The 14139-nt window shown below is 40.6% G+C and overlaps 1 protein-coding gene across 2 annotated transcripts in view; it reads left to right on the top strand.

The window, feature by feature from the left end:
• LOC128455795 (uncharacterized) overlaps positions 1-14139 on the top strand; it is a 304659-nt gene that overhangs the window by 178543 nt on the left and 111977 nt on the right. The window lies entirely within an intron of this gene.

Here is a 14139-nt window from a genome sequence, read left to right as displayed (position 1 = left end):
GGATAACACAGTCTTGAGTCAGTGGCTTTCATCACAGGGCAATGGGGTCTAATGTGGCCTTGCTGACCACAATGGTGACAGATCAGGACCCGAGATGAACTAGCTGGAGCGGGCTTAACACTGGGGCCGGGCCTATAGGGGCTGTTAGAGGGACTGAACACATGACCACTACCACCCACAGACTTACCGACCGGTGTCTTCAGCGGCTCATGCTGGGCTGTCTGCTGAGGTCTTCTCCAGGAGTCGTGTGGGCTCAGCTGGTAGCACCGTCTGGACTGTCTGGCGGCCACGAAGGTCTCCACCAGTTCCGCCGCTTCAGCCGAGGAATGTGGGGTGCGTTCTTTCACCCAAACCTGGAGCTCCTGGTTAAGCATCCCCAGGAACTGCTCCAGTATGACCTTGTCACAGATCTGCTCCTTGGACTTTGTCTCTGGGTCCAGCCACTTCCCCAGGAGGTCTTTGAGTCGATCATGGAGCTCCTTCGCCGTCTCTCCCTCCAGGATAGTCTTGGAGCGGAAACGCTGGCGATAGGTCTCTGCATTGATCTCAAATTTCCTGAGAACGGCTTGCTTCACTTTGACATAGTCATGACTGTCCTCAATGTTCATTGCTACGAAAGCAGCTCTGGCTTTCCCTTTTAACAAGGGCACTAAACACAATGCCAATGTATCTAAGGGCCACTGACTGGCTGCCGCAAGTCTTTCGAATGTCTTTAAATAATGCTCAATATCTTCGTCCTCTTCATATGGGGACATTTTGGGGTTTGTCCACCCCGGATTGAAGTATGGAGGTGTGGCTAGGCCGATACCAGTGGAATTCAGGGAGCTCTGTAGTCCAGACGCTGGTCCTAGACCTGGACGTGGCTGTTGAGCTGGTACCTCCTGAGGGAAACCTTGAGGAAGAAGTCCTGGAGCCGAAGAGGGGCGGGCGATGGGCGGGTTGCTTTGCTGCAGCTCTGCTAGTGACTGTCGCGCCGTCTCACCTCTCACCAACCTCTGTAGTTGGTGAAATTGATGATCCATGGCTTTCCACCTCTGGTCATGTCGCTGTGCCTCTACGTCCAACTGGTCCAGCTGCCTCCGCTGACAGTCCACCACCGACTTCACAATATGCTCCAGCCGATCGGTCCGGTCCACGACCACTGGAGTGTGCGTCCTGGATGACGCTGCAGATTTCGGCCTTGCTCCCAGGTCTCCTGCAGAGTCAGCCCCAGGGAGTGCCGAACCTCCTCTTCTTGTCTCCATCTCTACTCACTGAGAGCCGCTCGCGGTCACTGGATCCCACCACTGCCACCAAATGTTGAAGGTGGAATGTAAATGAGCGGTTTGAGCGTGGTAGAAAAAAAACTCTCAGGAAGACTTAGTGATGAAGGTGTAAATGAGATTATTTATTGTCCCATATTAAGGCCGACAAGGCAGAATTAACTAGGAAAATATATAATAATAAAAAAAGAAAAGAGCAAAACAAAAACAAACACTTAAATAAGAAAATAAAGTGGCACGTGGGCCCATACAATACAATATCAATAGACTTACGTCCTTCCATCAGCAGCCCCCCTTACAGACTGAACAGCCTGGCTTAAATGTTACATAGCCCCGCCCCCACAATTGGAACAGACCAACATATTATACACAGGGGTGTCACAGGTAAGGCCATGCCAGAAGCTTTAACAGCTTATCCCAAAAAATCCTTATGACTGGAAAACACATTTACAACATATCATACCATTGCTCCATGAAGGCATAGCCCATTAATAATATACAGATCAAACAACATTAAAATACCCCGCGGGTTCACTTCCGGCTAACCCGGAAGTCGAGCGGCTATTTACTTCCGGGTCACCGGCCGCTCGCCCTTCACAACAAACAAAGACGCGACGCTGAACCACGGTAAAACCAACGCTGTGTAATATGGAATTAATGTGACCTTTTAAACTAAATAAACGGAACATTTATAACACAAGACATTGTATGGAGTGGTGATTTTAACGGAAAACTGACGGGTACAAAGGTATATAAACTGTAGCGGTGTAATTGGTGGAAGGAAGCTTTTGCACTATGCACGGACGTTTGGATGGAAATGGATAGGTTAATAAACATAAACATGGTATACGGCCCCGGAGAACAGACATGCAACACATAGTTAACATTTGTACAGACACACGTGTAAACGATGCAGTGTATCACTGCCGTGACGGTCGCCGTGCGCACCATCACACACGTGTACACGGGGCAGTGTATAACTGCCGTGACGGTCGCCGTGCGCACCGTCACAGTCTGGTATTTTTATCTGTGAATTTATTATATTATTAAATTAATCAAATCTATGTTGTGGGAAATAAGGAATAGTTGTATTGTCATTGACCTCTGTGTGCATGGCATTGAGTGAGTCCTATGTGTCAGACATGCACACGATTGCGTAATTGGGGAGAGCCGGTTAATGTGGGACATCAGGTAATGTGAAACACACCCTGTATCTAGGCAACGGAACACATTTGTGGTCATTTAACCATTATGTTTTCAAGCCCCTCCCATTCCCCCCTTGCCATGAAGGAGAAGTTGGTGCTGTGGAAAGTATGTTTTTTCACAAAAATGTGTTTTTTGCATGTAAAAGTAAATTTTCTTGCTTGGAACTTAATCAACTGTTGTGTCAGAACAAATTGAATCAGGTAGAAAAACTTATATCATACATGTTGGTAAACTTCCAACATATAAAACCATGTGATTGATGCTAGCTGAAGATTAGCCTGAATTGCTAAGAGATGTTGTTTTTTCTAAAAACGGTGGCTGTGGGGTAAAGTGGGACAAATGCTGTGGGGAAAAGTGGTACAGTGTCTCACTTTACCCCACCATGAAGCACAAGTTAAGTTTAGTCTTCAACATATTTAAGTGTTATATTACATTATATATGTTTTATTTTGAATGTCATAAACATTGTAGAAAAGCCATCATACCAAGAAACTATACACCAGGAAGACAATCTGGGGCCAAACACCCCTTGAAGAGATGGAGAGTGCAGCCGCTGAGGTCATGTAAGGAAAGAAGTCCTTAAGAAAAGCTGGAAGGGATAGAAATATTGATAAGACAACCCTCAAAAGATTCATAAAGAAAAAGAGAAAGGGAAAGTAAAATCAGTAGCCTGGGGTGCAGTAGCTGAGATAAAGAGAATATTCACAGATGAGATGGAGGAGGAGCTTGCCAAACACTTGAAACAACTAGCTGACCAGTTCCATGGCCTTGCTCCAGTTAAATGCCGTGAACTGGCATTTGAATACGCAGAGAAAAACAATATCCTTGTCCCTGCCAATTGGACAGAGAAACAATGTGCAGCTAAGCTAGGGTGTGCAAGAGATCACATGAATCATAATAATCATAAATTGACCAATCCCCATGATTCTGTTACTAGTCCGATATTAGTGGTTGTAAATCTAGCTGTCGGGATTTTAACTATTACAACATGTGTTGTTATGGTAGTTTTAAAGTGGAAAAAGTAAGTGGACCTTTACCCCATAGCTGGAGTAAAGTGGGACACAAGACCACTTTTTTAAAAACAATCATATTTTCACTGCCCTTTGTCCTGAAGACATTCTGATCATTTCCATTGCTAGAAAACATCCTGAATTAATGGGAAATGTGTACATTTTACTGATATATCATTTTAGCTCGCCTACAGGCGAGCAAATGTAAAAAATGTCCCACTTTACCCCGCTCTCCCCTAAGTAATGAAGATAATGAGATGCCTTAATTCAACCCAGACTCCACAATGAAGAAACATGACTGACCATCATCAGATCTATGAGAGAACACTCACAGTATGTACCCGGTTTAGTAGCTCTTCTCCTGGGACTAATGAGATCTAATTCTCTTTAGACCAGTGGAATCAAGGAATCAGGGTCTTAATTCATATTTTATCCCAAATTACCTCATCTATCAGTTAAACTCTATTTACAACATAATATATGCTTATGGTGCAGTTAATTTAAATTTGGGTTATGTTTGCTTCCCTGGCATCATTTTCAGATTCACTGTATAAATGTAACGTGAAGTTAAATGGCAGTGCTAACAGCCCAAAAAAACCTCACTAATAAGAAACAGAATTAAGAGTTAACTTTGACCAGTTGGCCATTCAATCAATCAATCAATCAAATGATTCAGAGTTTATCAGTAGATTATATCCAAACATTGTCACGGGTCAGGGACACGGCTGGCATCAAACAAGAGGCCACACAGATACATCATTCAATAATAATGTGTTCATTCAAATGGAGAATTCTGTTATTGAAACAGGAGCGTAATCTGTCCTCTTAGAAGTTTATAGTTGATATATAAATGGATGAGTCGTGTTGAATGGTGCAAAAAAACAAAAGCAAAGAAAAAAGAATTGACCTTTCTCTTAGAGAAGGTGCTGCACATAGATGTACTGTATGAATGGCTGAATGGAAAAAACTTTGAGTGTTCATCAAGACTTAAAAAAGCTCTATATAAATACAGACCATTCATGTTACTACTTTTGGAAGCCCTGTCCAGATGTACATGTCTGTACTGAAAACCCTATGAGCTCCATCTACCAGCAAACTCCCAGTGTCTGCAAAACAACCAGGAGAGTTGGTCACAACAGGAAATACTTGCTTTGGTGTTCTATTTAACTTGTGCTAAATATAAGGAAGTGCTCATTTTAACCCTCAACAAGATGTTCTCCTGAACCTAAAAACACTGTGCCGAAACCCAATGAAACCATGACTCTCCATAAATGTAACCATATGACTATGAATCAGTATGATCTTTAATTCAAAAATTGAAATTGAATGTTTTTTTTTTCTTTCATAAAATTCATAATGGGAAATTGAAGAGCCAGAGCCTATTAACACAATTCAAATTTGTAGTCACATTGTCACAAACAACGCCATACGGTAAACTGTCATCCCACCATCATCCTTGTTCTTATTACCATCATCCCTAATTTGTCTGGCATTGTTTCCCTCATTGGTTTGGACAAACTACCACATTTTCCCTTGAAGACAACTGAAACCAGCATTACCAGTCTTCTGGGTGCAGTTATTTAGAGGAGCCTTGGAGTTTGATTAAACCCCAACAGCTTCAGTGTAAACACACCATAGCACTCCATTCCGCCTCTAAATGACTCCCAGTGGAGACTCTCTGCGTTTCATCACATGGGTGACATCACAAATAAACTCTGGTTCCTGTGGACTGCATCTTTGGAGCCGGAAGAGTTGTTTATGTACTTAATAAAACAGACCGAGCTCAACAGAGTCATGTTTGTCAACCCACTTTTAGGCTGGATTATTTTCACTTGCCACTGCAAAGGCAGGGGTTTTGACAGACATATTACTCTATAGGATTACAGTCACTGAGATAGGCCACACAACAATGAGGGCGATATTTATAGTCAACTACAGTACATACAGCATACAGCCATATAATGTAATGACTGTACCTTTTCAAGTGCTCAGTGCGGAAGAAGCAGCCTCCGGCATTTGAAACTGAGCTACATGTTCAATGAATGCAATGAGTTAGATACAGGATACAAATTCATATCCCCCTCCTTCATTCCCCTCCTTTTATATTTTATTTCCCCTCTTGTAGCATTCTGTTGTGCGCATTGTTTGTTACGGTTGTTAGATTTCTGTAATTCCTTTCTATCAGCCTAACATGGCTGGATTACCAACCACAGACTCCAGTTTACCCAGTAAAAGCTGGTTGTTTAAAACTCGATTAATTGCAAATGATGTGTAGTAGGAATGTGCAGTACCAACTGAGATGTGTCCAGCATTCTTACTTGCCTAGTTTATATTTTGCCAAAATTACTTTGGGGGCAGCAGACAGAGTATAAAATCTGCTGCTGGATCACGTGCTGTTGTTTACACTACCCTGACACCGTTGTCAGCTCTTATCACCACAAACTCTCCTGACATCTTTGTCAGTGTCTTCTACGTTTATGACACCATTGTTTCACCAGGAGATATGTCTGTCTGTCGCGTCATCAATGTCATCAATCCCCCCCACACGCACCACTGAGACTCCAAAAGTGCTTTGTGGACTCAAACACTTCACCCACCCCTCAATCAGCCTAGTGCTAAGTAGATGAATGAATCTGATCAATTCACTTGAATCTGAGTGGATTATCATTTCTATGATTTGGTACATTACCAATAACTACATATAATAAGGAACAACAATTAGCTCTGACCCAAATTAGGTCAGTCTTGCTGAAACCAAAGGAAAACGCAATATGTATATATAATATGTACTTAAGTTTCCAAACCATCGTTTCCAAAAATGTCATTTTAAAGCTATATTTTCTGCAGTCTGAATCTTGAACTACCATTTTACTTTTTAGACACCAAAAATTGTTGTAGGTGAAGACATCATAGGAGGTTTCATTTCCAGGTACAACATAAAAGTAAAGAAGTAGGTAAAGGATAGGCTTCAAAGTGATCACAAACTTTCACCCTCATCTGATGATTTCACAGAGAGGTGATGAAAAAAGAATAACGAAAAATAGGTGGTGAAAAGGAAAAATTATAGGTGGGAGGGATTTCATTTTTTGTCATGATTGCATTAGAGGTAGTAAAAGAGGGAAATGAAAGGGAAGGGACATGATTATGTGTGGAAAGGGTAGTATGAGGTGTTCTTTGAAGAGATGAGTTTTCAGCCTTTGATGGAAGAATAGGGAGTGGAGTAAGAAGGTCAATCCACTTTTGGAAATGAGAGGAGAGAAGACATGGGGAGAAGCAGGGAAGTGAAGGCTAAGTAGTCAAGCCATGACTCAAACATGAGTCCTTCTTTCTCCACGCTGTGAGATGATCCTCTCCATTCTTCCAAGGCGATGGTACTAGTCTTGGAATGGTGATGGGGTGACACACACAAAACCACAATGCACACACATTCAATTTTGGGGGCCCAAGCTGCAGCTTACAGAAAGTATTTAAACAATGCCATCACACATACACTGTCAATTAAAGCAATCATCCTCCAATGGTTCAGTCTGTTAAATTCCTACAAATCATACATTTTAAATTACTGCAGATGATTTCCTACTTCTCAGCCACTACTTCTCCATTCATGTAAGGTCAATGTTAACTTGCAAGAAGTACTTGAAAGTGGTTTGAAATAGTTAGACCGCCACAGTGAATGCACATTATTTTGTCAAAGGTACATTACTGTCACTATGGATGGATCACCACATAAGCAAGTTATGTGGCCTATGGTGCAGGTTCCATAGCGACAAAAAAGAGACAAAATTCTGGAAATGTGCTCTTTTTATTTCTTGCCAAGAGTTAAATGAGAGTTTTCATACGTTTATCATTTCTATACACTAAACACGAAGCTAGGGCCAACAGCTTAAGACTATTGTGTATGTGTGTACCCAGATCTTATATGATATATCAAAATATATATCTTATCCACCGGTGCCATAGTGCTCCATTATGGTCTAAATCTAGGTAAGACCAGACAACATTAGATCTGAACACACACTGTCATTTATTTTGACTCAGCTGACATTCACAGTCCTACTATTAGGAATATTAAATTGAGCACCAAGTGTGTTTTAATCCACCACAGGAAGTGCCCCCAACATAAGTGCTATACATTCTGATCTACTTGTAAATAAAATAACTTAGTCATGTTGGCAAGTCTTGATGTTAGCTTTCTTGCTAAGAAATAGATGAAATTCTCAATGTCGTTCTTATAACTTTAAAAAGGAAAAGGTGTTAAGAAACCGGCCTGTCAGACCTTTTAAGCTCTTTAGTCAACACATCAGCTGTCATTTTGAATCCATACACACACACTACAAAATGACCAATTGTGTTTTCAGAGGGAGTGGTGTGATTATACCATTTCCATCTGGAACGGTGCCTGCCTGGAGTCTTGACGTGTCCATAAGCTCGACTCAAGTGAACAGCAAACTTTCCAAAATGTCAGACTCCTTTAAGATATTAATATAGTTCCTCATGATTTCATGTAGTCCCTATTTATTAAGTTTATTAAGTTAGTAAATCTAATTATTCTCAAATAATGAACATCAACAAATGTCATGTAGAGTCTTTCCATACTAGGTTTGTGCTGTAACCATATCAGCTGACTTGAATGTAAAAATGGATTGGTTTCTGTTGACATCTTTCTTTGGCTATTGGTGTATCACTGGCATTAGGTCAAAAGATATCTTAGTAGTGAAAGATCATCTTCCGATGGAGTGAAAAATACTTTCTGCTTGATGACAAAGATTTTTTAGCTCGCCCAATTCATGTCAAGTCATAAAATGGTAAATTACCTGAAACAACAGTTCTCAGAGCAACAGATCTCAGTGAATGTCAAACAGTATAGTGGCTCCTCAGGGGTCCATCTTGGTGTGAGTGACATGGTTGTAATGATCCTAATGTGACTCTGTCAACAAAGAACGCTGTGCAGTTCAAGGGAAGATATGGTCCGTTTACGACAAAATAACTGACAGATCCCAGGACATCATGGTCAGTGGGAGGGAGGGATTCCTGCACCGGTGCACCCCCTGATTTGTTGCTAGTGAGTTTTCTTGACATGTGGTTTAGGGTTAGGGATTTATTTCTTCACATTTGAACGTCATATCCTCAGCTGGTTAGACCTATGAGATCAGACAGGATAAGGCACACACATTTACTCTACACATACAATGTGTAGGCTTTAAAAAAATGGAAAACAGTTAAACCATTTGAAATTCCATGAATTAGATATTGTATTGAGAGTTGTTTGATCATGTGCTACTAGCAATGGCTCATCGTGTATTATGGACTAAGTTATATTACTATTTCTGCTTTTCTGACTCAGATATATTAAAAAAGAAATTGTAATATAACTTAGTCCATAATACACAATGAACCATTGCTAGTACCACATGATCAATCGTAAAGGGATAGCTTACCCAAAACTCAACATTGGCTCCTTACCTACTCAACACTATGCCGATGGAGGAGTGAGTGTCATATCATGGTGGGGCTGCACTCAGATTAGTTTGAGGTGTTGGCTGTACATACCACTGCAGCATGTCACCAAGATCCTCACCCAAAAGTTGATGAGTAAGAACACTGGTATTTGTTATGGTCCAGCACCTCACACTGAAACAGAAACGCTTTGTGTGGTATAAATGGATTATTTGTCATACAAATAAAACACTTTGAGAAGTGAAATGTACTGAGCAGAATTCCTTACACTATTTTATATTGATGGCAGGGTCCTCTGTAAATAAGGTTTGTGAAATTATGCATTTTCACTTTGCTCTTTAACATTATGACTTTAAACACTTTATGTTTATATTCACTCCTTCACCTTGTTTAAGCTGCATAACCACAGATTTTTCACATGCTGACCCTGAAACCAACTACAATTAGCCTATATGAGCCTCATAACTGAATCTCTCTTCTGCGATTGGTCCACACGGATCACCCTTCACTTGCCAGGTTCATGATCTTTCACCATTTCCTCAGTTATCCCATTTTGGTCGAGCTGACTGCTAGATGCTGAAACACCCTACAAGACCTGCTGTTTTGGAGTTTCCTAGACCAACTCTTCTAGTCATCACAATTTGGTGCTCATTAGATATGCTCAGATGCTTACACATGAGGTTTTTCTGACTGCAACATTTACACTTCAGGAATTGACTGTTAACCTGCTGCGTAATCCATTGTCCGTTTAAGGGTGCTTAAGGTACGGTACTTAAGAAATTAGTACTCTTCAATTAACCTTGACTTAGCTTTGTGGCTCAACAGTATATGTAGTATTATAACATCGTTTAGCTGATTATATGGCTCACATTTTATCTGTCCTGAATATGATGCTCACATCAGCCTCATTCCTAATAAGGTTTCTAATAAAAATGATCTGATAAAACTCATTGTATGCTGCAAGCTCAGCACCAAACTCCACTCCAAACTAGTTCTAATGTAGCCCTGTGTGTAAACTGTTTGCTAACATAGAGCTGCTTTCAAACATGCACTGGACTCCACGGATCCTCCGTATTTTTTTTTTACGGAGGAGGTGCATGTGTCAACGCAAATGTCAGATTGACACTCTAAAACTAAAAGGAAAAAATATCTCCCGGTAAAAAAGCACAGACATACAAGAAGAGTTGGTGGTGATAGGAGCCGACGGAGGTGTCTGGGTGCTGTAAACAAAACCACAGAGTTGATAAGTCACTTCCTGTCTCTGTCTGCTGCACCAGGCTCGTCCACCTCTCGCTTGAATAATGTGGAGGATTTGATGCTGGTGAGAACCTCCCGCTGTGTTGTGCATGTGTGAAAGGCAAACTGTGGGTAAACTCCTGAGCCAATTCTCCAGATTATACCCGCACGTCATGTCTGAAAACGATTATATTCACTTTAACAACTTGATAAGGTTACGTGTCACCGTTGTGTTATCAGCAGCTTGCTTTTCTGAACCCAACTTTTCAAAAAAGTGGAATTAAATCAGACTTAAATCTACAAAACATCATCCACTGTTCTTCTGAATACAACAGTGATGTTTTTTCTGTCTTTTATTCAGATTTTCTGTTGTTAATCATGCTTATTGTGATTAAATTGTGCTTCTCCAATGCTTCATATTGAAAGAGGAGGGTCCAATTAACATGTGTAGAGACAAAGAAAATGTAGCTGTTACATGAGCTGCCTAAGAATAACAAACAATCTTTTTCACCAATATGACAAATACGGTATCTCCCCGGTGAGTAAAATGAGTTGTTTCTGTGTAGATAATCTTATTGTAAGAAGTTGTGCTTAATTGATTATAGGCTTCCCTTAAAAAGCTAGCATGAAATGACACACTCACATGGAACAGATGTATGCAAGACTGACTAATTAACTTACTCAGTGGAGCCAATCTGTGTAGATAGGTCCAGTGTTTGGCTCGTTACCTCAGCTTGACCACAAATGCTGCAGAAAAAAAACTTTGCCTTATGCGGCATGCATCTCAGATCACACAGGAATTTTCTTAAGTGATCGACATAAGTGATGTGTGCACACATCTCTGAAGGTGTTATGTTGGTATGTAGAAAGAGACCAGTGTTCACAGTTTTTTTTTCTTTATTTCACAGGGCCAGAACAATATATTTCCAGTATGTCAACATACATAACTCATTTATCCTATTCAAACTCAAAGCAGGATCCCATCAGTTGTCTTTCTAAAACATAATCAACGTTGACACAGAAGCCTCCTGGGCATTGAAGACACTGGGCCCTGTATTTTAAACAATGTTAAATTACATTGTTTAAATGTGGAGAAAGGTTAAGGCCTTAAAAGCCGGACGACTTCCTGATGATAAACTCTCCAGCCTACTCAAAACGAAAAACCCATTAAACACCCGCAACGCCTCGCCGCCTCCGCAGTCGACGGCATAAAAGCAAAAGAGATAAAACAGAAACGTTAAATAGGAAAAACATGAGAAAGCACCCCCCCCCATCGAGAGCAAGCAAGTGATGGAAGCCTCACAATTTGTTTTCTGTCTTTGCTTCCTGCTTTTTTCTCATCTTGGCTTCTCAGGCAGTTTTCTTTATGCTGATAAACATTCGAGAGCTGAGCGCCAGTGCTGTGAAGATATTTTCATTTTCTGCTGCTGCCTCATAAACATTGAGCTTTGAAAGACAATGTGGTTAGAAATGACGGATATATTACCAGTGGCTTTAATATCTTTAATATTTGCTGCAGATGTGGGACAGAATAGAACGGTTTGTTAGTCCATGCAAGAAAGCAGAATATGCCGAGTACCTTTTGGACTCTCAGGTTTTATTTAGTTTTTTTTTAACTGCAGGTTTAACTCATAATACTTCCTTTTGGACAAACAAGGCAGCCTCATTGTTAAACATATTTTTTTAATTTATATTTTGCGAAATGCATGCACTTGGTAAGAGATAAGATCATTACATAAGTCCTGAGTTTACAACCAATAAATACTTCAATTCAAATGGAAATTAAAAAAGAATCATAAATATTGTCTAGTCACAATAAGGCACCTCGTCTGTTAGTTTGACACATTGAACCAAATGCTTTATGCTCAAATTCAGTGGTTCACCCTTTTTCAGAAAGCAAAATGTGCCGATGCTAAAATAAAGCCAAGAATTTTAACACCCTGTCTACACTTGGCTAACAAGTTTGGCTTGCTGGATGCTTTTCTGATACAGCTATAATCTTGCCTGTTGCTTGATACCCCGGCAAACAGACTCCTGGCTGAACACAGAGAGCTATGGTGGTGAGCTGATGGGCTATATGAGCTGATTTGGTCGCTGAATGACTGGTATTAGCCAGCTACAATGGAATGGATGCCTGGTTTATGTTGGCTCTGTTTTTACCTGGTTGTATTTAGGAAGGTTCTCCTCCTGACTCACTGGCACCATGGCTGGTTGCACAGGCTGATGTACTGGTTATGTCTCAGAGAGTGACCCTCATCCAACTGAAATAGCAAAAGGGATCATTTAATTACTGTTTATACATTACATAAGATACACCACACACAGCAAACACACCTTCACTAATCCTTGTCTTCAATACTCACTATGCTGTCATAGTCTTTTAAACTGTTGTGTTGTAGAGACATGATCTAAACGAGGGCTCTTGGCAGCTGTGGCTGAACGAAGACATTTTATCACGACAAGTAAAATTAAACCCATTTCAGAAAGACTTTTTAAGGTGCATTTAAAAAAAAGTACTAATTAAAAAAATTAAATAAAAAAAGACATTTAGTTTCCCTTTTTGTTTTCTCATTTTCAACAGTCTCAACCAAATCATAAACACATCAACTGAACAGCTTTAACACCTGCTTTGCCTGCTATTTTCTTCTTACATCCCACCCCCACTTTTCTTGTTCAGTGAGAGAATGGTTCTCTATCTTGTCCTGTCAGTATTCAAATCTCGGATAAAATGGTGTATTGTTATGTCACATTACTGCTTTTAACAATCGCCACAGTCCCAGAACATATATGCCATACCATTTTATAACTTCCAATTTGCTTATTTGTCCATGCACACAAAAGTTACTGGACTGATACTTTTCACTTTATATAACTTTCTACTTTAAGTTACTTTAAGTTAGACAAAACTGAAGTCATTGTAATTGGCCCTAATAATCTCAGATAACATTATCTGATCAGATAAAAAATTAGTGCTGACAGGAACTAGAAGGAGAGATCATATTACTCCTGTCTTAACTTCTCTGAATTGGCTCCCTGTAAAATTCAGACTATAATTCAAGATCCTGCTTCTCACATATAAAGCCCTTAAAAATCAAGCCCCTTCCTATATCAAAGAGCTCATAAAACCCTATTATTCAAATAGATCACTTCACTCCCAAACCACAGTCTCCTGTGGTTCCAAGAATCTGCAAGAGTAGAATGGGGGGTAGAGCCATCATCTACCAGGCTTATCTCCTGTGGAACCAGCTCCCACTGTGGGTTCAGGAGGCAGACCCCATCTCTACATTTAAGGTTAGACTTAAATCTCTTCTCTTTATATATATTACAGTGCGGGCTGGATCAAGTGAGCCCTGCTATAGGTCTAGACTGCTGGGGGAATTCCCATCATGCAGTGAGCACTTCTCTCTCTCTCGCTCTGTCCTCATTTTATGACATGTTCCTAACTTTGTCTGTTTAAATTCCCATTGTCTGCACCTCTCTTTTTTTAGAGCATACCATGTGAAGCTACTTTTCACTTCTAACTGTTAATTGCTCTATAGCATATGTGTACACAGTTGGAATGTGTATCAGAATTCACAGATTTGAGTTCCATCACATGAGATGATTTAAAACACCTGTCATTGGTCCATGATATCCTGAGCCACTAAACCATAAAGGCTAGTAAAGCTGTACATGCTTTGTCAAAATTTGACAATACTAAATGATTTTTCTCTTATTGGTCAGGGTCCAGCTAGGATGGCGTCTGGGCCTGTATTGCGGTCTGTCAACTAGTGAACCCTGTCCGTCTCTGTCGCCCCCCCCCCCCAGGACTGCCAGTTGCTGACCACTGCTGTAGACGAGGACACCTTTAACTCTGTCCACAGACACTGCACTGCTGTTTGGATGTTTATTCCAAGTTCATTAATATTGAACATGACAAGAGGACAGATGGACAGACAAGAGAGAGATTTCTGGATAAAGCACAGGTA

This window comes from Pleuronectes platessa, chromosome 14 (genome assembly GCF_947347685.1).
Source record: "Pleuronectes platessa chromosome 14, fPlePla1.1, whole genome shotgun sequence".
Lineage (NCBI taxonomy): Eukaryota > Metazoa > Chordata > Actinopteri > Pleuronectiformes > Pleuronectidae > Pleuronectes > Pleuronectes platessa.
This window is presented reverse-complemented; position numbering and strand designations above follow the sequence as displayed.